Source organism: Canis lupus, chromosome 13 (genome assembly GCF_011100685.1).
Source record: "Canis lupus familiaris isolate Mischka breed German Shepherd chromosome 13, alternate assembly UU_Cfam_GSD_1.0, whole genome shotgun sequence".
NCBI lineage: Eukaryota > Metazoa > Chordata > Mammalia > Carnivora > Canidae > Canis > Canis lupus.
In genome coordinates, this window is record NC_049234.1 from 40,797,582 (window position 1) to 40,820,586 (window position 23,005).

Genomic DNA, 23,005 nt, shown 5'->3' on the forward strand with positions numbered 1-23,005 from the left:
CGCAGCGCCAGCGATCACTTTCAGCACAGGGCCCACCTTTCCCTGCTCTGGGGACACAATTTTGACAGCAATAGTCAAGAAGTGTCTCATCAGTCCCACAACTCAGCTAAAGAGATCTAGGGCATCATTTTTGGTTGGAATTTTATGAAGATTCTCAAAAACAAAACAAAACAAAACAAAACAAAATACTTTTTATCCTGTTCGATGAGAACTCCGTAATTTATAAACATAATTGTATACGATGTTGAAAACATAATTTATCTTTACTCAAGGATAGTTTTTCTCTGTTTCACTACTTTTTACAATTGTCTCTCTGTTCTGGGACATTATGGAGCCCATCGTAGGTAATCCGTTCGGCCACAATCTTCTCTGCTTCATCAGGGCAGTGAGTTCTTTACATTGTGCTCCCCTAGATGCCAACTTCAAGGTCCTTACGTGGGATCTCAGCTTACAATGAATCTCCTATTAGATTAAAAAAAAAAAAAAAAAAACAATTACATGGCCGGGAGCCTTCCATATCTATCACCCCCCTCCACATCCCATGACATTTTGCATCCACCTTTCCTGGGACATGGGACTTCAGCGAGGGTCATGACGGAGCTACTATTACTCCCTCCTTAGGCTTCCCCCCACCCCCAACAAAACACACCTTGAGGGACATATGGTTGTCTGACTTCTAGATATCCATACTCTAGAATGTGTCTTCCTGTTAAATGGTAGAAACAGAACATGAAGCAGATTTAGTGGTTAGTGTCTACACAACGTTTTCAAGAGTCGGTCGGCCCCTACCATCGCGCCCAGCACTGCTGTAAAACCGTAACAGATGCAAAATCGTACAAAGCCGAGTCCCTGACCTCAGTGAATCCCTTTGGGAGACCAAATGGATAACCACGAAATGGGATATCAGATATCGTTTGCTTAAGTATCTAAATGTGTGGTGCAGCCCACAGATGACTGGAGAAGCAGGAGACAAATGTCTGTTTCTACAAAAGAATAACGGCTCTGCCCCTCGTACAGCATGCTATTGATTCCAGCTGGCAGTAGAGCTTGCAGAATGGGAGTCGGCCAGCAGTTGAACTCATGCAGAGAACCATATGTCAAAGCTAGACCTTTCGTGAATAATGCAGAGTCTGTCCTCAGGAAAGCCTTTGTCACAGACAAATATTTTAAAGATAATCCTAGGGCTCAAAAGTCATTTTAGCTCTTAGTGGAGATGAACAAAGAGTAGACCAAAATGAATTTCCAGTGTCCAACAATATTGCCTTACCAATCTGCGATATGAAATACGACTGGAAACTCTAAGTTTCCGCAAAATAAACTGAGATAACAAATCTTCCTACTCATGGGAGTGCTTCACTTTGTTTTCTTTCTTTCTTTCTTTCTTTCTTTCTTTCTTTCTTTCTTTCTTCTTTTCTTCTTTCTTTCTTTCTTTCTTTCTTTCTTTCTTTCTTTCTTTCTTCCTTTCTTCTTCCTTTCTTCCTTTCTTCCTTTCTTCCTTTCTTTCTTTCTTCCTTTCCTTTCCTTTCCTTTCCTTTCCTTTCCTTTCCTTTCCTTTCCTTTCCTTTCCTTTCCTTTATTTTCTTTCTTTTTTTTTTTTTTGAGTCTGTGTTCTGATGTGAAGACTGATCCTTAGGATAAAAAGATCTTGTTTTTCTTCAGAGGCCTTTGCTAAATGCAGCCTGCATCTAGGGTTACCAAAATTAGAAGTGGAGAAATAATTTTTTTTCCATGAGATGGAAAAATTCATTACAAGAGACCTGAGGTTTTAAAAATGTACCCAGAAGATGTTTGAATAGCTTTAACAACCATTAAGATTTTTGTCGGCCTTCAGGAAAAATACGGTAGGTTTTCATTCACAGTAAAGTTGAATGTACACATTGAACTGATAGGCCTAAAGCTAACTTTGGTTTCAGCCCATCACTTGAACAAAGCAACTATGCAAATGTTGAGTTTTCTAAATTTTTCAAAGTAGGTTACACATATTACAAGTTCAGACAGATTATCAGATTCTGCTGGCCCTGGTTGGGCTGCTCGATGATTCCTACCTACTGTCCTTAGATTGTTTCTCCCTGAACTAGGAATATGCATAAGAGAAAAATGTCTAATATCGGGAAATACTTGAGAAATGTCAAACTGCATAGATGTAGCAATTCTTCATTTTCCTTTTTCCTTCTTTCTATGCAGATTTCTTGAAACATTTCTTAAAGTGGAAGTAAAATCTCAATTTTTTCCTATATTATTTTTGTGAAACCCAAATATGAACCATAAAAATCTTGCATTTTTGAAGTCATATTTTAACTCAGCCTACAAAGTACCTTAATTATTGTTTGAATACCATTCACCCTAGGCATGTGGACTAGTTGGTATAAATTCAGATGACCTCAGAAGCCTTTTCTTGGAGGCAAGATAATAATCCAAGGGGAAGTGACATCAGGTGTTTATGATAGCAACACCATACCTTCATTTTACACTTAATATCTTTGATACCCGTATGTTTACCATCCATCTCATCTCAAAGATCCCCAATGATATAATTTATTATTTAAAAGGCATGAAGATATAGGGCGTAACACAGAAAGTAGACATTAAAAAGCAATTACTAAAGTGTAAAAGGGTGAATTCTCTTTTAAATTGCTTTGGATTGTACTTAAGACCACATTCCAATACCTCATAGGAAATAGGATCTAGTGCAACTGCCAAAAAGGGGGTAACCTGAGTAAAAATTAAGTGTTTGGGGGCCCTGTACAATTTTTCTTGACCTGGACAATCGATGCCACAGCATCATCCAACTCAAGAGTGTTTCCTACTGTGCAGAACTTGTGTGAGGCACTTGCAAAGCATATGGTCAAGAGGTACAATGTCCAGAGTAGAGCAGTGACCCAGATAGCTCCAGTTTCTGAGAGCTCAAAACAAATCTATCACCAGATACGGGGCTCATGGAAATGGTTTAAAAAACACTTGGAAAAAAGTCACAAGCTGTTCGCTGAAAGGGCCCTAAGCACAGTTTGACTTCTGCCAGAATTTATGGAAAGTGACAAATGAGAGTCTTAAATAGAGAAGTGTCTGAATACATGCTGCTCAGTTAGGAATAAAAAAAATCTCTTCTTCATATAAAATAGTTAAATAGAACTTTGTCACTCATCCCATTACACGACTTTGTAAATTTTGCCTCCCACATAAAGAAGCTGTCTTTGATAATAATAGTCAATGGGGGAAAGTAATATTTTCTACCTTGCTGTCTGTGCTGCTGAGCCTGCTTAAGAGGAGAGAGAAAGAGCTTGATCATCAGTATGCAGCTAACAATTACTAATATGTGAATTTAATATTTGGGATGTGATACATTAAAGTAATGTTGGGATGTTTGCATCTGGGCCTGCTCTCCTCTGAGCCTATAAAATACCGGTTCTCATGATCTCTCACTGGGTCAACCTCTCTCCTAACTTATTACTTATTTCTGAAAAAAATATGCCTCCTGTAACCCTCCCACATCCCGTTTACTCTGAAATGTCTTCCTCTACAAATCTCTTGGTTAAGGGCTTCCCTCTAAACCCTGCTTTGATGAATCGTCCCTATTTTGGTTTACTTACCCCATGTTTTGCTGGAAAATACCCTCTAGCAACTTCCTAAGAAAATAGATATTGACATTAACTTTTTTAGAGACATTGAAAATTTGAGGATATCATAATTCTACCCATAGAGTTGATTAACAATGTAGGTTTGTACAAAACATTTGATGGAAAATTATTTTCTTGAGATATGGGAAGAATTTCTCTTTGTGTTCTTGCTTCAGGAGTTGCTTTGGAGAAGTCTTGAGCAGTTCTGGTTACCATTCTTGTCTGTGACCTGTTTAGAGTCTCTGGAAATTTTTTGTATGTTTTATCTCTGGTGTTCTGAAATTTATGATGATGTGCTTTAGCATGAAACTTTTTCATTCATTGGGTTGCATCTCATCGAGATGGGAGAAATGGTCTTTATTTCTTCCCCATAAGTATTTTCTGCTCTTTCTGAAATGAGGTTCAGATTGCTCCTCAAATTTTCTTTTCTATTTTATATATAAATATTTTTTAAAAATTAGCTTTTCCCAACCTGTTTAGGTCATTCTACCAAAATTGCTATATATATATATGTATAATATATAATATAAAATATTATATATTATATTATTGTTATATATTATATATAAAATTTTCCAATTCATTCATATATATATATATATTGCTGTTGTTATTTGAATATTCTTTCTTTTAATGTGAGTTGGCTCTTTTCTAAAAGATGCAATATCCTCTTTTATACTATCTCTCAGATATTATATTTATTATGTGTGCCAATTAAATTTCTTGTCAGTGTTCTTATTTTACCCTAGCCTGTCTCTATTTGGAGTCAAATGGTGTTTTAGTTTTTACTTGTCGTGTTTTATCTTTCATACTCACACGTTTGGTGATCCTGTGCGTGACTGAGATTGCGTGCAGGTAGCCTGTAGGTTAGTGATTTCCCTGTGATGTCATGAGTCGGATTGTAGTCCCCATTCCTACTCCCCAAGTTTCCTACTCCTTCAAGGGCAAGGAGAAAGTTGTTTGACTCCATAATGCGGGAGATCAGGACAACATGAGGATCTCCTTGTGGTGAAAAGGATTTTCAAACAATTCCCATTTGCCTTGCCTCCTCTGTGACTTAAAAGGTAACCTGCACCTGCAATTCCTAAGCCTTTCTGCAGTCTGGGCAGGAAAATGGATTTGTCCTTTTTTGATTTTTGCTTAGGTTTGACCTTATCTTAGCTAAGTCATTTACTTTTCCTTGGTTACCTTCTTCTGTCATTTTATATGGTGTTTCAGGGTTACAAATATCCCCTCGTTTTGGCGAAGGTGGATTTTACATATTTTTTAATCCTTCTTTGATGGATGATTTTTGAGAGGCGAAGGGAGCATATCAGTTTTACTCTGCCTACTTTTTGGCGAAGTATCAGAAAAAAATGAGTATTTTTTATTATCTCTTTTGTTTTTATCCTACAGACACAGTGACCTCTATAATATTGCTTGTATTTTTTTATGGTGGATGTAAGGAAGCTCAGAGACAAATTTGTAATTCTCCTCTGACTGACTGTGTCATACATTGGTACAGGAACCTAAATCTTTATTTCAACATGTTTCAGTATAATTTTCGCTTCATTAAGAACGAACTAGGAGTGGTGGAAGGGGAGGAGGGCGGGGGTGGGGGTGAATGGGTGACGGGCACTGAGGGGGGCACTTGACGGGATGAGCACTGGGTGTTATTCTGTATGTTGGCAAATTGAACACCAATAAAAAATAAATTTATTATCAAAAATATTCTATGTATATACATGTGTGTGCATATATATGTATGCGTGTATGCACACAGACATAACATGTTTTATTTTATTTTAAATTATATCTATTTCTGTAATGAAACCAAACCAACTATTCTCTCATTTCCTGGGAGAAAAAAGATAATAAATTCATGGGCAGAAGAAGGAAAGAGGGAGGGAAGAAAGAGCAAAAGAGTCTCGATAAAAAGAAGGGATAGAGTCTCGATAAAAAGAAGAATTTAAGAGGAAAGAGAAAATATCAGCATTCTCTTCTATAAATTAGGGACTATAAAGTTATTCCCCAGAGTTATTTTAAGTTGATATATACTAAGACATGTAAAAATCCAGCACACTGTAGGCACTTCATGTAAACCCACCCTCTTCCTTTCCAAAAATACACTTTTCCTTTTCACTTAACATCATCATCCCCCAATGAAAACTTAATTGCAATAGGCGTGATTAATAATAATAATAATAGTAATGGGTGCCTCAGAGAGCTGGCTCTACCATGAGCCAAGAAATTGGACTGAGGTCTTCACATTAATTATTTCTAGGACTAAAGGACATGACAAGTGAATACACTTAGCACAATACCTGGCACATAAAAACTGCTCAAAAATTTTTTTCTTCCAAGTATTTATTGATTTTCTTTTATTATTTCATTTATCTTTCTCTGGGCCTTTTCTGCCTTTTATTCAAGGCTTGAAAGTATTCCAAGCAGGCACCTGACCCCAGATATTTCTGCACCGCATTGTTTCTCTGTGTATTTGCATTCAATAGGGCCATTTGCTTGACTCTTCTGCCTCTCAGAACATCTCTTGGGCTCTGGGCAAAGGGACCAGACTTCTGGCCTCATGTTGACCACAGCTCCCAGGGAAAACAAATCATGTTTGCAGGTCACACTGCAAGTTAGCTTGGAAACCTGTGCATCGTAATTAGGGATTTTAACGTAGTGTTGACAGCAGTGCATGTTTCTCTCCTTATTTGCTTTCAAAGACTGTATATGTTCGTTTTCCCCTCAGCCAGTGTACCGTTGATTATTTAATTGAAAAAGATTGCTTGTTACATGATTTCCTTATATGTATTTCAATTATACTCATTGTAGGAATTTATTTGGGGCCCTTTGTTAAGGATTTTCAGGGCCACAGTTTCTCTGGTTGCCTCAGGTTGGTTTTTCGGCGTCCTCTGATGGGATTTTCTCAATTTTGTTAAGATGCATATTAATCTTATTTTGTCCTTTCAAGCGCAACCAATCAAGGGCCCAAAGTGGATGGGAATTGCCCATTCTTCCACTCCTAAAATTAAACCTTACCACCATTTTAAAAATATTGGCTGATATCTATCATGATTCTCCAAATGATGATATGCTCTGAAAAGCTGACATTTCTCTTGGTAATAATCATACCTAATTTTTGCAAATTCTGAATACCAAAAGTCTGGCACAGAATGAGGTAATAATTACATTGAATGGAACTGAAAACAATGAGAAGCCTCCCGGGCTCATTTTCCTTTGCTAGGTCTGTGTTATTTCAGACTGACTTGCTCCCAGGAAGATGAATGAAACTGACAATGCAAATGACAGGAAAGCTGATAACTGAATTCGAAATGTTCGTCTCTCCACAGTGATGTCAATTGAGGGAGCTATTAACACCTGAGAACACTGTATAAATAGCTCCTCAACTGGTGGCTCTAACAGAAGAGTCGAATGGGGTCAGGACCAATGGAATGGTTAAGAGAATATCTATGGCAGAAAATTCGTCTAAAGTAGCAAAAACTTTTATGGAAGGATTCTAAAAAGTGAAAAAAAAATGCTGAAATTTGTTTGTGAGGTTGTTTAACTGTTTTCACTGTATGGTGGGGTTAATCTTCCACGATTTATCTCTGGACTTGAACTTTAGGTAGCCCTGGCTCTTATGATTTTGAAATTAAAAAAAAAACATAAAATATATCATACTCATATATTATATTCAATATATATAAAGCTTATATAAACTACTCAAAAGCAATTGCACATCTATAACATTTTTAGTATTACTAAAGTCTATATTTCAATTTTGCTAATTTACATCTCTGTTTTCCTTCTTTATTCTTGGAATATACTCTCACTACAGATTACATTTCTTGTCTGGATGTCAAATAGAATGCTCCTCATAGTATTTTCTTTCCTGTATTTATACTGTTGCTCTTGTGATTATTGTAATTTAGTAAGATTGAGTTTGGGTATATCCTAAAAATTTATAGCAAATTAGAAATTTGCCGGTTTTCCTCACAAAGTTAAACTAATGTTAACTTTTATAATGCATCTATTATCATTCACCTTTTAGTTACGCATTGGCGTTTTTTGTGTGAATTTGTATATTTGTTAAAAATAGAAATAAAAAAAGTTCATGGTCAAGAATTCTCTGGTTGTGTTTTTAAGCTGTTGAACAGAGCTTGAGCCATCTATTACCCTGTTGTGGATACTGAAAGACCAACCTGTCTATAGCTTGACTTCTAGAGAGCAGAGGTACCTTTTGAGAGCTCTGAGCTTGGTCTTACCACATGAGGACTTTCTTGGTTGGATGGAGATTTTTGAACTGCTTTGCTTTGAAATGCTTGTATTTAGACCAAATTTCCATCTAGTATGTAAATGGATGCTTTGGGGCCAGACTTCGTTCTTAATAAGAACTTCTGAAGTCTCTTCTGAGTTTTTGATGTCCCCGAACCAATTAAACAAGAATTTGTTGTGTGACAACAGCACTGGCAGGGGTAGCTATGGGGTAGGGGGCTAACAGTGTACGTGTGCACCGTGTCTGTAGAACCAATATGCACTAATGCATAGTTTCAATAGTAAAATTAATTAAGTCTGTAATGAATTATACTGTAGATAAGACCAAAGTTGATTCAAAATGGAAAACTGCCCATATGAAACAGTCTAGAAAGCAAAACTATATTTACATCAACAGCCGAAAGAATCCACATCCACATGTACCATTTTCTTGTACACAAAAATCTAAGTATTATAAAAATTTTGTAAATAATGTTTTTAACAGGGTATTAAATCCCATCTTTAATATTCTGACAGGACTGTTAACATTTGGTAAAATGAACCTCACAGATTAGCATTCTGATTTATAACTCCCTGGACTCTTGCAGCTTTTAATAATATCTTCATCTAAATGAGATGAAATAAATAAATGGAACACTGGTTAAAAGAAAATCTCTTCTCATTCACAAGTAAGGATCCAATGCATAACGATGAAAAGACACTCTAGGTCAGAAAACTAAAAACAACAACAACAAAAACCCTTAAATTATAAGACCATCAAAGTGAATCGTTCCAAAGGCAATAAGGTCTTATGGATAAGAATCTTAGAGTAGTAAACAGGAATTCTGGATTTAATTCCTCGTTCTGCTGCTGAGGTTGTAACCATCATGCTACTAGTCATTTAATCATTCAGTGCACTCTAAGTGAACACCACCGACAGGAAGAGTCATATAACTTAGGGAATATGTTGGTGAACTCTGGAGCCAAGCTCTGTTTGAATTCTAGCTCTGCTCCCCATTGCTATGTGCCTTTATGAAAGTCACTTAACCCCAGATGGCTTAGATATCCTTATCTGGGGACAATGAAGGTATCTTATACACTTATTGTACTTATTAAATGAGTTAGAGCCCATCAAGGACAGTGGTTGGCATACTTTATATATTATATGCATCTCTGCTCTTTTTAATATAGAACAAATTGAAGAAACATTTATTTACAACTCAGAGTAGGAGAGATAAGACATGCACAGGTGTGAAATAGAAATAATTCTGTATTGATTAGGATGCATACAACTACTGCCTTTGTGCGTCCATCAACCAATACACTTTATCTGAACACTACAAGTTTAATGCAGCCCATTCCATACAAAGAGGGTTCAGTCTTTTGTCTGATGTGCACTTCAGTTCCTCAGGTAGGCCCTGCTGCAGGTTTGACCAATAAGTATATTTTATTCCATTAGCTATAACATTTCTCCAGGATAAATATGTGGAAAACTGTGTATCTAATGAGATAAAATATTGGCATTTTCACTGATTTTATTAGATTGGAGATGCTTTTGATCTGTACGTATCCTTCATTTTAAGTATGAAGTGAGCCTAGAGGTGCCAAGAAGCACAGGGCAGAAACAGTTTGCATGAGAATGAAGTAAACCAAAAGAAAATCATGTCTAGAGACGGAGGAGACAGAGATTGTCCTCACGACATCAGTTGAGTTCCCAGAGGCAGCAGTACCTGTAGTGAACACGTGTCTGGGATTTTAACCTGCATGAGTCAATGTTTCTACAAGTGTGAGTCTTGTGTCTTCCATTTGCTGACGAGAGTTCCTCTTAATGCATGGGAGTTCAGAACTGTCCTAAGAGATGTCCAAACAGCATGTTCGTGATGCTCTAAACACTACCGTGTTGCTTTATCGAGGGGCGCTGAGGCTGAATGACATTAAGACTTTGAAATCCCTAGGTTTTAAAAATCTTGTTACCTGTAAAATCTTTACATGTGGCAACAGAAAAATTATGTTTTGGTCTTTGCTTTTCAATCTACCTTTGGAGGGCCCTTTATCTCAAAGCTTTCTCTATCAGACAATGTCGCAGAGTCTTCCCCAAAGGAAAGGCTAGGATGTCATTCCTTCTTTGGGCCTCTTACGCACTCTGTTCATAAAGCCCTGACCAAGTTTCCACCTAATTTTATGTTTTTACACATGTGTGTGCCCAGTGAGAGTGTGAGCCTCTTGAGAGTACAGGAAACAGAATGTTCATCCTTGCAAACTTTGCACCAATCCCAATACTTGAACATGGCAGCCCTAAGTTTGTTAAATTCCAGAATCAGGCAACAAAAACTGAACAATGGTGCAGTAGTGTCCATCATTAAATGGTATTACTGTTACTTAGACAAAAGCACATCAGAGATTTTTAGGGCTGCCATCACGGAGTGCCGCTGTCTGAATGCGCTTGATCTCAGTCAAAAGGCGGAGAAGGGATACAGTCTGAGTAATTTAAACAAAAATTGATTTCCTTAGATTTCTGGAGGCGAGGAGTCTAAGATCAGGATTGGTTTCTTCTGAAGACCCTCTCCTTGACTTGCAAATGATTCTTTTCTTTATGTCTTCAAATGTTCTTTCCTCCGTGTGTACGTATGTCTGTGTCAAATCTCTGGTCCTATTGGATTAGGGCCCATCCTAAAGTCCTCATTTTAACTCCATTATCTCTTCAAAGATCTTATCTCCAAATATGCTTACATTCTGAGGTACTGGGGATTAGGGATTCCACATAGGATTTTTTTGGAAACACAATTCAGCCCATAACAGCACAAAAGTGTGCAAAATAATATTTTACTTTGGATTGAGTTCTAATTCTAAATTGAACAGAATGAAAGTGGGGCCATTTGAGTGGCTTGTCCTCTTTCTATTCATCCTCAGCTTGAAGGTGTTCATTTCACCTCAGACTACTTCATAGTGGCTTTCTTCAGGTCTCTCCCACATCCTAGCCGTTCATCTTTCCCCTCTGCTTGGGCAATTTCTTAAACCTTTGTGATTTCCTCCCCTTTCCCTCATCACCCTTTCCTTCCATCTCCCTTCAGGGAGCTGCCTTTCCTCCTCTGCCTCAGGTAGAATAGTCCACCGCTCATCTCCATCTGGTATTACTCTTTAGAGAGCCCTATTCTGAGACGAGGTAGGGGAAGAGATGGTAAGCTTTGAATCTGTAAACGTAAGAGAGGAAGGGGAAATCTGTTCAAGGTTCAAGGTTCCAGAATGTGCTGTTTACAAGGCAATCAGTGGATCCACTATCTTCAATATATTCCCTGAAAAAAAAAAAAAAAAAGTTTCTGTCTCTGTTGGTTTTCCTCTACATTTCCCAAAGCCCCCTTGCCTTATTCTAGCAAAGTCCAAGGCAGAGGTGTGGTGAATGAAGAGAATTCATCTCACCACCAGCAAATGAAAATAAATTTTGGATTTTCAATTAGTGACTGGTCTTGAGGAGTACAAATATTGTGTCCTAGATAAGAAATATCACTGGCCCATTTAGGGCCCAACTGATGTCAATTCTCCCTCATGGCATCACCTGGTGTTTTAAGCTGCTGGCTTGAGCTCCACAGGAAGGAGCAGGACTTTCTAGCATTGAAAGAAATCTATGCAAGGATGCAGATCCAGTTATTCAGTAAGACTGTACTTATGAGTATTAGATAAAACAAAAATTCAGCCACAAAAGATTACAAGCTCTTACTTTGAAAATGCTTTGCTAATAATAAACGTCTTATATGAAGGTGCCCTGACTCCATTCTAGTAGGAACACATAAAAACATGTATTATAAGGAAGGTACAATTGAGGATATCACCTTTTTTATGGAGCAGTTTACCCGTCAACTCTTATGACCCACCACGCACACTCACTATTTGGAGAAATGCACGCCATTAGTTACCGCGATAAAGGTTGTACGCAGCTCAGTGAATAACGCTCACCATGACAGAAATCTTATTCAGACTGGAGGACAGTTGAATCAGCAACGTAAAAATTGATAGACAAGGGCAGCACATTTTCTGAAGAATCCTAGAGATTCGTGAGGGTATTGATAACGCTTCAGGACTGAAACAATTCATAAATGGGATTCTGTGCATAGGTCATGATTCAGAAGAGTTTAAGATTTTTTTCTCTTGGGGGTTGGGTTCTTTTTAAGTTATTATCTCTTGCTTTCATGTAGCAGTAATGACGGTGACATTAACAATAAGAAGAATTGTTGACATTCATTGAGTGTTCACCAGGTGGTAGGCACGTCGCTCAGCCCTCTTCAGGCATTTCTTTATTCCAAGCTCGCAACAGCCCTACAGATTAAGTACTTCAATCACACTCATTTTATGGATAAAGAAACTGAACGGAAGAGTATCAAGGTGAAATAATCCACCCAAGGTCATATAGGTAAGAACCTGCAAAGCTTTGTTTCTTAGTCACTCATTCTGACTCCAGAGCTGGCACTCTTAACACTTACCTAGGAATTTTTAGGTCAATTAAAAAAACTCCAAACAAACAAACAAACAAACAAACAAAACCCACCACCACCACCAACAAAAAACCCAACAAGAAAACCCCCCACTTAGTACAATGTTAAGTCCACTTACGCAGCCAGCAGTAAACAGGTGCTAGAGGAGACCTTTTGACTTTCCCATATTCTTTTAAATTCAGATTTGCTCAGAGTGGAAATTATTATGTACTCCTTAGTCTGCAGGGCATGGCCCCCGTTAATAACTGGTTTCTTTCAATATGCTTGAGGGTTTGAAGTACCTGGACTCCACTCAAACCATTAATAGCCTCTAACTACAATAAACCCTGGTGAGCTATGATTAACCTTTTCATTACAGTTTCAGATTTGGGATAAAAGAGCAACTGCAGGAAAGCCATTGAGCGCAGTAGTCAGTTATGCCGACAGGAAAGATTCGGCAACTTTCAGAACAAATTCTTTCTCAAGTGGTCATTTTTTTTTTGGCCCCCGCCCTAAAGATCATGTGAAGTCCTGCGTGCCTTCAGTGGTTCTGCACTTAGTTATTTTACCTGCACCAAGGTGAGTGGAAGAAGCCGGCCCCTCCTTTTCTTTCCACCAGCCCATCCATTCTCAGTAAGGATTCTTTTTGGAACTCATGTGCCACTGCTTCAGCAGATGGATAGATGTGTGCCTTGGTATCTGTCCGTCCCGGAACAGGGAACTACAAGCCTGGTTCTCTGCAGGAAAATGAGCAATATACCTGCAGGTGCTCTCTGCATTTATCTCTTTCCTGTTCCTAGGAAAACACATGTTTGTGTAAAGTCACTGGGAAGAATTAAATCTCTTTAAGACACTTTAAAATTCAATATAAAGGGAGAGAGGAAGAGTAAGTGAGCCTACAGGTGCATGAACCGTAGTTTGTCCCTGATGGGAGTAGTGGGAAAAAAAAGTCAGGGACTAAAAGTCAAGAAATTATATGGTTTTGCTGACAACTCTACGTGATTCTTTATTTGGTTTTTCTCTCTAGGTGTTTTTATATGTTTCTCTTTTGTTTCTAGTTGCTTTCTGCTTTTTAGTTTTGCAAAGGACTGAATGTGCACCACCCCTACCCCCACAAGTCTCCAAATTCGTAGGTTGAAACTCTGTTTGGTATGGGGAGTTTGGAGACTGTGGGAGGGAACTAGGCCATGAGGGTAGAGTCCCCATCAATGGCTTTGGTGCCCTTATAAAAGAGACTCCTTTGGGTTCTCTTGCCCCTTCTGCCCTGAGAAGACACAGCAAAAACATGGCCATCTGTGACCCAGCAAGTGTGGCTCTCACCAGACACCAAATCTGCTGGCACTTGACCCTGGACTCGACACAGTCAAGAACTGTCAGAAATACTGTTCACTATGTACAAGCCACCCAGTCCATGGTATTCTGTGACAGTGGCCCCAACTGCCTGTGACAAATGGAAACAAGGGGGAAATGCAAGAAAACGGGATTCTCTTTATGTCTGAAACCAACCTCATTCCCTTCATTGTCTTGAGCGTGTGGCATTGGCACGAGCCCCTTGATGCTTTATGGCCTCACCTTCAGTCGACCATAGAGAGCATTTTCCTTCCTCTCCTGGATTTGCCTTCTGGTTTCAGTATTTCAGCTCTGGGGGGCCAAGGCTAAGGGAATCACCCAAAGACATCAAGCTACCCCGTCTTACTGCTCGAATTGGACTTGAAGCTTTTGGAGAGCCAAACAACAGAAATCGGATTTTGTGTCCATTCGAAATGGGCTTCCTTCAGTTGTAACAGCAAGTGATTCAGAAGCCTAAATTCTGAACGCCTTTTTGTTTAAGCAGCCCCGTTGTTAAAATTCCTTCCTAAAAGCAACCAATTCTGCTGACGCTGGGATTGTCAGATCTGTGGATATTACCGGCTCTTTTCTTTTGAGCTGTTCAAGGCAAATGGCCAGCTCTTGGAGTTCATCTGGTCTTCATCCAGCAACTCGGGAGTCAAACAGGCAGTGACAGCGCACGGTGCCTCATCAGTAGAAAGAGGTTTGTGGCGGTCTGAGCTAAGTGGCTATGATTTATTGCGAAGACTGGGAACTCCTGGGTTGCTGAAGCCACTATATTTCTTTTTATAGCATCTAAGGAGGCTTTGCCGGCACAATTTCTCCCCCTGCTCATGGATTGACAGATAATACATTTTTTTATATATTTCTGCAGACATAGGAACTTGAAAGCTACACCACAGCAAGGGCACGTGTCAAGTAGCACACAGACTACAGGAGAGTCGGTGGGAAGGGGGTGAGGAAAAGTTTCTCATATTCAAGTAACATCCTCGGTAAAATACCACCCACGGATCTTAGCGTTGGCCCTGAAAGCTGGCCGTCGGATTTCTCCTCTCCTACAAGACATCTGATTTGCTTCTGTGATGCGTAAAAGGTCTGGCTCTAGGCTTATGTCTCAAGGCCATTTCCATGGTGCTTGAATGCATCTCTACTGCTGTCCAGGCACTCCAGGGTTCATAAAATAATATTATGTGCACCAAAGTGAAGAGCTGAGAAGACATCAGACAACATTTTAAGAAATAGTTCATCCTTCACGGTGGCGTCTAACCAGATATTAATTGTCCTGCAGGAAAGAACAAAGCTGTTCCTAAGTCAAAATATTGAATCTCATGCTGGGTTATAACGTTATGCATTATTTATCTAAGTGGTGTCTAGAAATGAAATAATCATTTGTAGGGTTCCATCACCGCCGCAAACAGCCAAGCGGTTCTGACTCATTCCTCTGACTCATCAGCCCCATACTGTTCCCTTTGGATAAATTAGGCAGAGTGGCAGGATATTGACCATCAACACAATTTTATGGGGTTAACTTTCCAATTAGTGTTAGATGAAATTTCTGATTTTTGAAATGAGTCTCTTGTGATCTAACCAACGAACCATTCTGCCTTAATGAATTCACCACAAATATATTTGAAAAGAATTGCAAAATAGTTTACAATACTACATAATAAGGCCTTGTGGAAACCTTTGGCTTAATATTTATGATTTCAAGTTTCCAGGGATAATTAAATGCTACTGTTTCTTCAGTCGCACATACAAGCTAAGTAGGTTTTGCTGCCACTTTTGATACATGATTAAAAGTTCATGATGTAGTGGTTGTCGAGATTTTTCTGGACGTAGGAAGTATCCCTAAGGGAAGATGCTGATTCGTTTATTTATTTATTTTTCAATCCTCTTTGGTTAGGGCTGTGCTTGTAATTCCTGAATTACACCAGTGTGGCTTTCACATTAATACACGTAGTGTTACGCATGCTTACCAGGACGCAATTGTCCTCACTTAAAAAATGTAAGATTTGGGGATCCCTGGGTGGCGCAGGGGTTTAGCACCTGCCTTTGGCCCAGGGCGCGATCCTGGTGACCTGGGATCGAATCCCACGTCGGGCTCCCGGAGCATGGAGCCTGCTTCTCCCTCTGCCTATGTCTCTGCCTCTCTCTCTCTCTCTCTCTGTGACTAACATAAATAAATTTAAAAAAATTTTTAAAAATGTGAGATTTTATTATAGAATGTTGTAAGTATGTATTGGATGCAGAGGAGCTCATCCGGAATGGCAGTCTTGATTTTAAAACAAAATTCAGAGTACAGTGAAGAGAAAAATGAAGAAGGATGCCAATGATCAATCCATCCTCAAGCTGCTCTTTTTTGAAAGGATCCTGATGAAACTGAACATGATTCCATTTCATCCTTAAGATCATCCTATCCTCCTACCTCATCCTATTATCCTACCTCATAATCCCTCCAGTTGAAATAAATAAGTAGGTCAAACCTTTGTCCAGGGAAGGAAAACTCACACATTCAGCTTCTTTTTTCTTCTTTCATTTATTTTTCTTTTTTCTTTTTTTTAAGCTAAAATTTTTTTTCTTTTTCTTTTTAAAGCATGACGTGTTATTAGCACCTTAACATGTTTCCTTCCTGGTCTCAGTTTGCATATATGGAAAAATAATCTCATTTCAGGCCATTAGTTTATTGCAGTCATTCAGCAGGTGTTTACCGTGGCGGAGGCAGTACGCAGACACTTGTGATCTATCAGTAAGAGAGACAAAAGCTCCGTCCGATAGAGCTTGTATGCCTCGGCTTTACCTTGAGTCAGACCAGGATGGAGAATCAAGACAAGACAAAAATCTAACCCATCACCAAACTTCCATCAGATGAGCAAAAGGCCACTTCAACATCGCACCAGCCAATATTTGGGAAACTCATGGGAGTTTAGCATCACACACACGTGTACACGCAGCATACAACTGGGCATATGTAAAATACATGTATGTGAATATTTATTGTTTTATATAACTCTATATGCTTGTTTATTTCAAGGCTATAGTTGTCTTTTAATATACATATTTTACATTAATAAAAACATTATGTAGAGCAAAAAGGATTATCAAGATATTGATATCCTATTAGGCAAATTTCGCTTGCGGGTTAATACTTATTTAAACATACACAATACAATTAGTAAAAGATTATCTGAAAAAGATCAATACCCCCGCTGCTCCTGGGATCTGATAAAATTTGATGTGATCTTGCTGATTGACTTACATATTCGATTCCTGTTTTCTCATCAGTGGCTTTAAGCTCGTTGCCTTAAATGCTGTACAAATGCAAATGCTGTACAATGCTATCCATTTTTCCTATGGAATCATAAATCTGTAAATAGAAAATACAAGATACTAAAACTGAATCATTTCTTTTTTAGAATTATGAATACAATCTCTGTATGCTGAGGGTAATTAAGCCCTGGGCACGTGTCAGCAGTTATCCTTGGCTGCAGAAGCCATTTGCAGTTTTTCTCTGTAAGGCCCATATAATTTCTCTTTATATCCGGGAAGTAAAAGCTTCATGGAATTAGGTGAAACTGAGATACTTAGCAAAAACTTATTTTCAGGTAGAGGAATTTGCTGCTCTGTGGCCTTCCCCATGTTCATTAGATCAAGTATCTGTGGAGGATACACAAGCTACTTTGTGAAAAATCTACTTCATGGGTCACCTGGATTCATTGATAACTGGGAATGTAGGACTCATGTTAATGTTGGGCCCAGTTCTAAATCCTGAAGGGTGGGTGGTTGGGTGAATCACGAATGAGGCTTGAGATGGAGAGGACCATGTTTCGATAAGAAGGCTTTTTTTTTTTTTTTTTCCCCCCACAAAATGCAGATTTTGATGAGAAACCATAGGATTTTCTAACACGAACTCCATGATTCACTGTCTAGGTGATCTTCAGCAAGTCACTGAATCCCTCTGAACCTTATTTCCTTACTAGTAAAATGTGGCTAAGAATCCCAGCCTTGAGGAGTTGTTGCGAAGACTTGTCCAGAACTCAGTACAGTGCCAGGCAACCCCTGAGACTACTGTGAGGGCACGTGTCCTCGAGGTTCCTTGAGGGTTATAATCTTCCTCCTCTAAGGGAAACAGGGGAGGGGGGTTGCTGGTGCCGTTGGTAGAAATGCGGATGACCCAGTTGCCAGGGCAGCTAAAGAATAAGAGAATAAAAGACATTTGCTTTATTATACATTATTTTTGGGATTTGTGGCATCAGGCACTCACCCTTAGGACGTAGGACTTGGATTTGCGGTTGGACGTGTCCCAATTTTTTAGAATAACAGCATCCTTTAAACCCAGCTAACCTAGAAAATGCCTGAATCAGCCTCAGATTCAAAACCAAGTACCTAATTTTTAAATACACTAAGAAATCTGAGCTCACACTCTATATTAGGTTTCTGTTTTGTGTAACAATTCACTGCAGGCTTAGAGGCTTCAAATAATAAACATTTAATATCCCAGAGTTTCTACGGGGTAGGAGTCTGAGCATCACTTGGCTGACTCCTGTGCTCTATGTCTCACGAAGCTGATTCCTATGTCAGTCAGGCTGAGGTCTTCTCTGAAGTTTGAGCCCTCTTCCAACTTCGTGTGATTGTTGGCAGGAATTCGTTCCTTACGGTCGTGACTCAGCTCCCCAGGTCCCAGAGGCGCCCCCTTCCATGGGAGATCGATGATATGGTTACCTGCTTCTCCCCGGAGGCCAGCAGAACTCAGATATTTTACCTTCTTTAAAAATCTCACTCCAGTCTCTAAAATTCATTGACTAGGTGGTACTCCTAGATATTAAGCTCATTTCTTGACTTAGCCAAGAAAAAATTATTCCTGGAACACCTGTTTGATGATTCTTGTTTCTGTGCATAATGAAGCTACCCATTAAAATTTTATTTCTGCTAAATAAGGGTTATTCTATGAAAAAATAAAAAATAAAAATAAAAAATAAAAAATAAAAAACCTCACCCGATGGAGACCCACCCAGATAATCTCACTTTGGATAACTCAAAGTCAGCAGATTCCAAACCTTAATGATATTTGCAAAATCCCTTTAGCCGATTTGAATTTCAGATAAACAACATAGTGTGTTTTTCTCTTTTTTCTGAGTCTGTCTTGTCCTCTTAGTAAACATCCGCTCCACGTCCTCTCAAGGAACACTCTGCTTCCTTTCTAGATAACCTCCAGTCCCTTAACTTCTCCCTATTTTTCTACTTCATGGATCAAAACAGATCTAAGTCTGGAGCAAATCTAGGAGTTTTGTTTAGCAGACTAGTTCTTCCTGCCTTCCTTCCCTCATTTCCTCCTTCTCACCTCCCCTCACCCCTTTCTGAATTTCTTCCTCCATTTCTTTCTTTTCTCATGTGGCAAGGGCCTACTCTCTCTGGCCGCCATCAGCCTTGCTTGCTATGGTTTTGTATTTGTTCCTAATTGCTGTTTCTTCCATTCCTCCAACCTAGAAGGCATTTGTGTTGTGACCCCCGTGTTAGCTCACTGGCCGTGTCTCGATTTCACCTGCCTCTCCATACAGACAGGACCACCTGGTTGGCCGTGGTGACATCAACGGTCCCTCAGACCTCGAGCCCCTTCTTCTCTTTGGTGCTCCTTGGTGCCCGTCTCTGCTTTCCAGTGCCCCAGTCTCTATCATCTGCCAGGGACAGAGTTACCTAACTCTCCGCGTGGGTTCAGCGCCTCTGTAACTCTCCAGCCTAAGCATCGCTGCCAGGGAGGGGGAGCGTCTTGTTGGGCTAGCACGTGCACCAACCAACTTAACCATTTTAATTTCTCCTATTTCTCTCTCCCCTAAAAAAGTCCAACCCCAATAATCTTGATTTACCCATTTCCAGCTTTAAAATCAAATTTCTTTCTTTCCCTATCTCCCCTCTCTCCTTCCTGTGAGGGAGAAGATTGTGCATCCTCACCTCCAAGGCTGCTTCTCTGCCTGAACTCTCTTATTGCTCTAATACGTTTGGAAGATCAGAGTACATGCCTTTCAAGTCCCGCCTTTCAAGTAGCTGACTCGAATAAAAATTCTACTGATGGAGCTTAATTGGTCTTAACTTCAGGTTTTGGTCTGACGATTTTTCTATTGATCTGGTAGTAGAAGTTCTCTGTAGCTTATGCCTCCACAATTTCCTTCCAAACCTCCATCCAGTTGGGTAATTGCTGCTTGATCACATCCAGTGAGCCTGTGTCTTTTATATGTCTCCTCTCCTGGTTTGTAATCAATTCTAAGAAAGGATACCCTCTTATTTATGTTTTTATTCCCATTACAAAATATTTAATTAATGCTTGGATTTAATGAGTGCTGAAAACATAAATACCAAGTTGTTTTAAATATTTACACTAAAATGCATTATTTTTTTCATGTTTGTGAGTTTGATTTAGAGTATTGGTGGTGGTGTCTGTGTTGCTTGTGATGACCTGATAGATCGAAAGAGATCCCGGTTGGGGAACCTCTATATGTAATAAAAGTATTTTATTTTATTTTATTTATTTATTTTTTAATATTTTATTTTTTTAAACAACTTTCTTGAGATATAATTCAGCCATGTAACACGTACAACTCAATGATCGGTATATTCGCAACGTTGTGAACCCACATGACGTCAGTGTTAGAGTTTCTTCATTGCTCCACGATGAAATCCTGTACTTATTAGCAGCCAGCACCCATCCTCTTCTGACCCTGCCCACTCCCCTGCCCTAGGCAACCACGAATCTACCTTCTGTCTCTCTAGACTTGCCTTTTCTCGCATATCATATGCAGCACTTACAATATGTGGGTTTCATGATGGGCTTCTTTCACGGAGCATGGTTTTCGTATATTAGAATTTCATTCCTTTTTATGAATAATGTTGTAATTAACTAGTTACTAATTAGAAATAATTCTTTTTTTTTTTTAGAAATAATTCTAAAATAATAATAATCAGTAACATTGGTTGGTGACCTCATGGGCCATGCCATGCTCTCGGAGAGAGAGGTCGGTGACCTATATAGCACAGGGGCCTAGTCCAGCCCACCAGAGGTTTTTGTGCACCCCAGGAGATAAGGATGCTTTTACATTTTTAAATTGCTGAAAAGAATCAAAACAAGATGAATATTTTGTGTCTAATGGTTCCGATTTAGGTGTCCAATAATAGATTGAACTTTATCAGTAAAGTATTTGTGATTTTTCTTCCCTCTCTTTTTCTATGAGTATTTACATAAAATCCTCAAGTTAGCCTCTGGACCTACAACCCTCAAACATTTACCCTCTAGCCCTTTACAGGAAAACTTTGCTGGCCTCCCGCTCTGCTTGCTAGCCATTCTAAAAGAGGCCAACTCAGTGGCCCATACTGGTATCGTTAGTGTGCAGCCGGGCTGGAATTCAACTCAGGGTGAGAGATCCGAAATTTTTTCTTTGGACCTTACTTCTCACTGTAAGCGATCAGGGTTTTTACTGTCCTCATGTACGAACATGCATCCGAACATGCATCATCTTTTCAGAAAACACGTATCTCTAGTTTCTCACATATCTGCAGGGACATTCTCCAAAGGAGCGGCTGCCACTTTCCGGTGGCTTTTATCTTTTGAATGAATCATGGATGTGTTGTGCCACACTTGCCATCTCCCACCCTCTGCTCCCGCTCCTGGCCGGGAGGTGGGCTGGAAGGGGAAGTGCTGAGCTGGAGGGTTGGCACAGCTGTCTCAGCAGCTTCGCCTCCCTGATGCTGTGGTTTCACACCAGTGCGTCCCAGCACTTCTTAATTGTCAGCTATAAAGTTCTGCAGCTGTCTCTGTCCAATTTGTCTACATTCTCACAAACGCCTGGGGATGTTGATTGGTGTGACACCAAGACACAGTTTTTACTCAACCCCATCACCGTTCCTTTTCAGCTAGAGGTAGGAAAAGGGTTCTCACTCGTTCTGGTTTCCAGGAGCTTCTGTTCCTCTTTAAGGACAACATTTCAAAGTTTGGGTTTGATCAGGACCCTTCTGGCCTTATGTTTAACTATAGACATGGAGATTTATTGAGAAATGGATTTAAAAATCCCAAATCTGTCCCACAGAGTTTCGACTATTTCCAAATATGTCACATTTGCTAATGATACCCGAAGAATTGCTTAAAATAGGTAGACTGCACATAGATGATGGTGTTGGTTTTTAACAAGGGCTTGTGAGGGTAATGGTTTGATAACTAATGCATTCAAAAGACGATCTTTAGGGACCCTTGGGGGGCTCAGTGGTTGAACATCTGCTTTTGGCTCAGGGCGTGATCCTGGGGTCCCGGGATTGAGTCCCACGTCGGGCTCCCTGCATGGAGCCTGCTTCTCCCTCTGCCTATGTCTCTGCCTCTCTCTGTGTCTCTCATGAATAGTACATAAAATCTTAGAAAAAAGAAAACAACGAAAGATCTTTAATGAATGAGCAAACATGAATTAAAGAAAAATATTCAACTACGAGAAAATTTTATTTCCAAAGATTTCTAATTTTTGGTCACTTGAACGACTATATTCTTTCATAAATACCAATTAGTTTTATGGGATCTCCAAAGAAAGTAGATTTAAAGCTTGTGTGTGAAAAACACATCATTTCAAATAGCTATTGACATAAAACATGGGTTCATAGGAAATGAGTATGTCCTAATTCCTATCATGTTCCCACAAGCATTCCTATAGTCTGATATTATTTGTCAAGGTTGAATATTCAGGTTTCAATCTTAAGTTTCTTTCCACTAAAAATCAACTTTTTTTTTTTTTTTTTCTTTTAAGAAGAGGCATATGTCCTACTACTCCTTTGCAGGGAAAGGTGATTCTGGTGCAGTGTTGTTTAAGGTATGGCGTTATTCAAATATAAGTGACCTCTCCATCAGAAGTGTCCCCCTCTGGACGGGAGCTCCAGCCTCCTGGTCATGGAAGGAATAAGCCATGGTGTTCACAGCCTAGGGAATACAGTCCATGATACTAGGTTGTATGGTGACGGGTGGTAACCACACTCGCTGTGAGCACAGATTCACGCACAGGGAAGTTGAATCACTACGTTGTTCACTTGAAAATAATGAAACAGTAAGTGTCAATTATGCACAAATAAAAAAATAGTTCTTTAAAAAGTCAAAGAGTAGATTGGTGGCTGTCAGGTGCTAAAGGATGGGGGAAGTGAGGAGGTGCTCAGCATAGGGTCCAAACTTCCAGTTTTAAGGTAAACAAGTTCCAAGGGACTAACGTACAACTCTAGGTGCCAGTGTCGTACGGTGTACTCGGAAGTTGCTATGTTGATCTTGAACGTTCTTATATCCACACAAAAGGAAATTAACTGAGGTGATAGATGCGTTACATAACCTCCCTGTGGTGATCGTTT

At 39.4% G+C, this 23,005-nt stretch overlaps 1 long non-coding RNA gene across 3 annotated transcripts; it reads right to left on the minus strand.

Moving 5' to 3' along the window:
* Positions 1 to 201: 201 nt before the first annotated feature.
* LOC102156700 lies at positions 202 to 17,722 on the minus strand. Of its 3 annotated transcripts, XR_005368357.1 has the most exons (5): positions 17,620 to 17,722; positions 16,902 to 17,009; positions 12,886 to 13,112; positions 650 to 706; positions 202 to 462 (listed from the first exon to the last, which is right to left on the minus strand). It is a non-coding gene; the product is annotated as an uncharacterized LOC102156700 (long non-coding RNA). The 3 variants fall into 3 exon arrangements; XR_005368356.1 differs by lacking the exon at positions 650 to 706 and having other exon boundaries at positions 219 to 462; XR_005368355.1 differs by lacking the exons at positions 202 to 462; positions 650 to 706 and adding an exon at positions 9,901 to 11,143.
* Between the last annotated feature and the right edge of the window lie 5,283 nt (positions 17,723 to 23,005).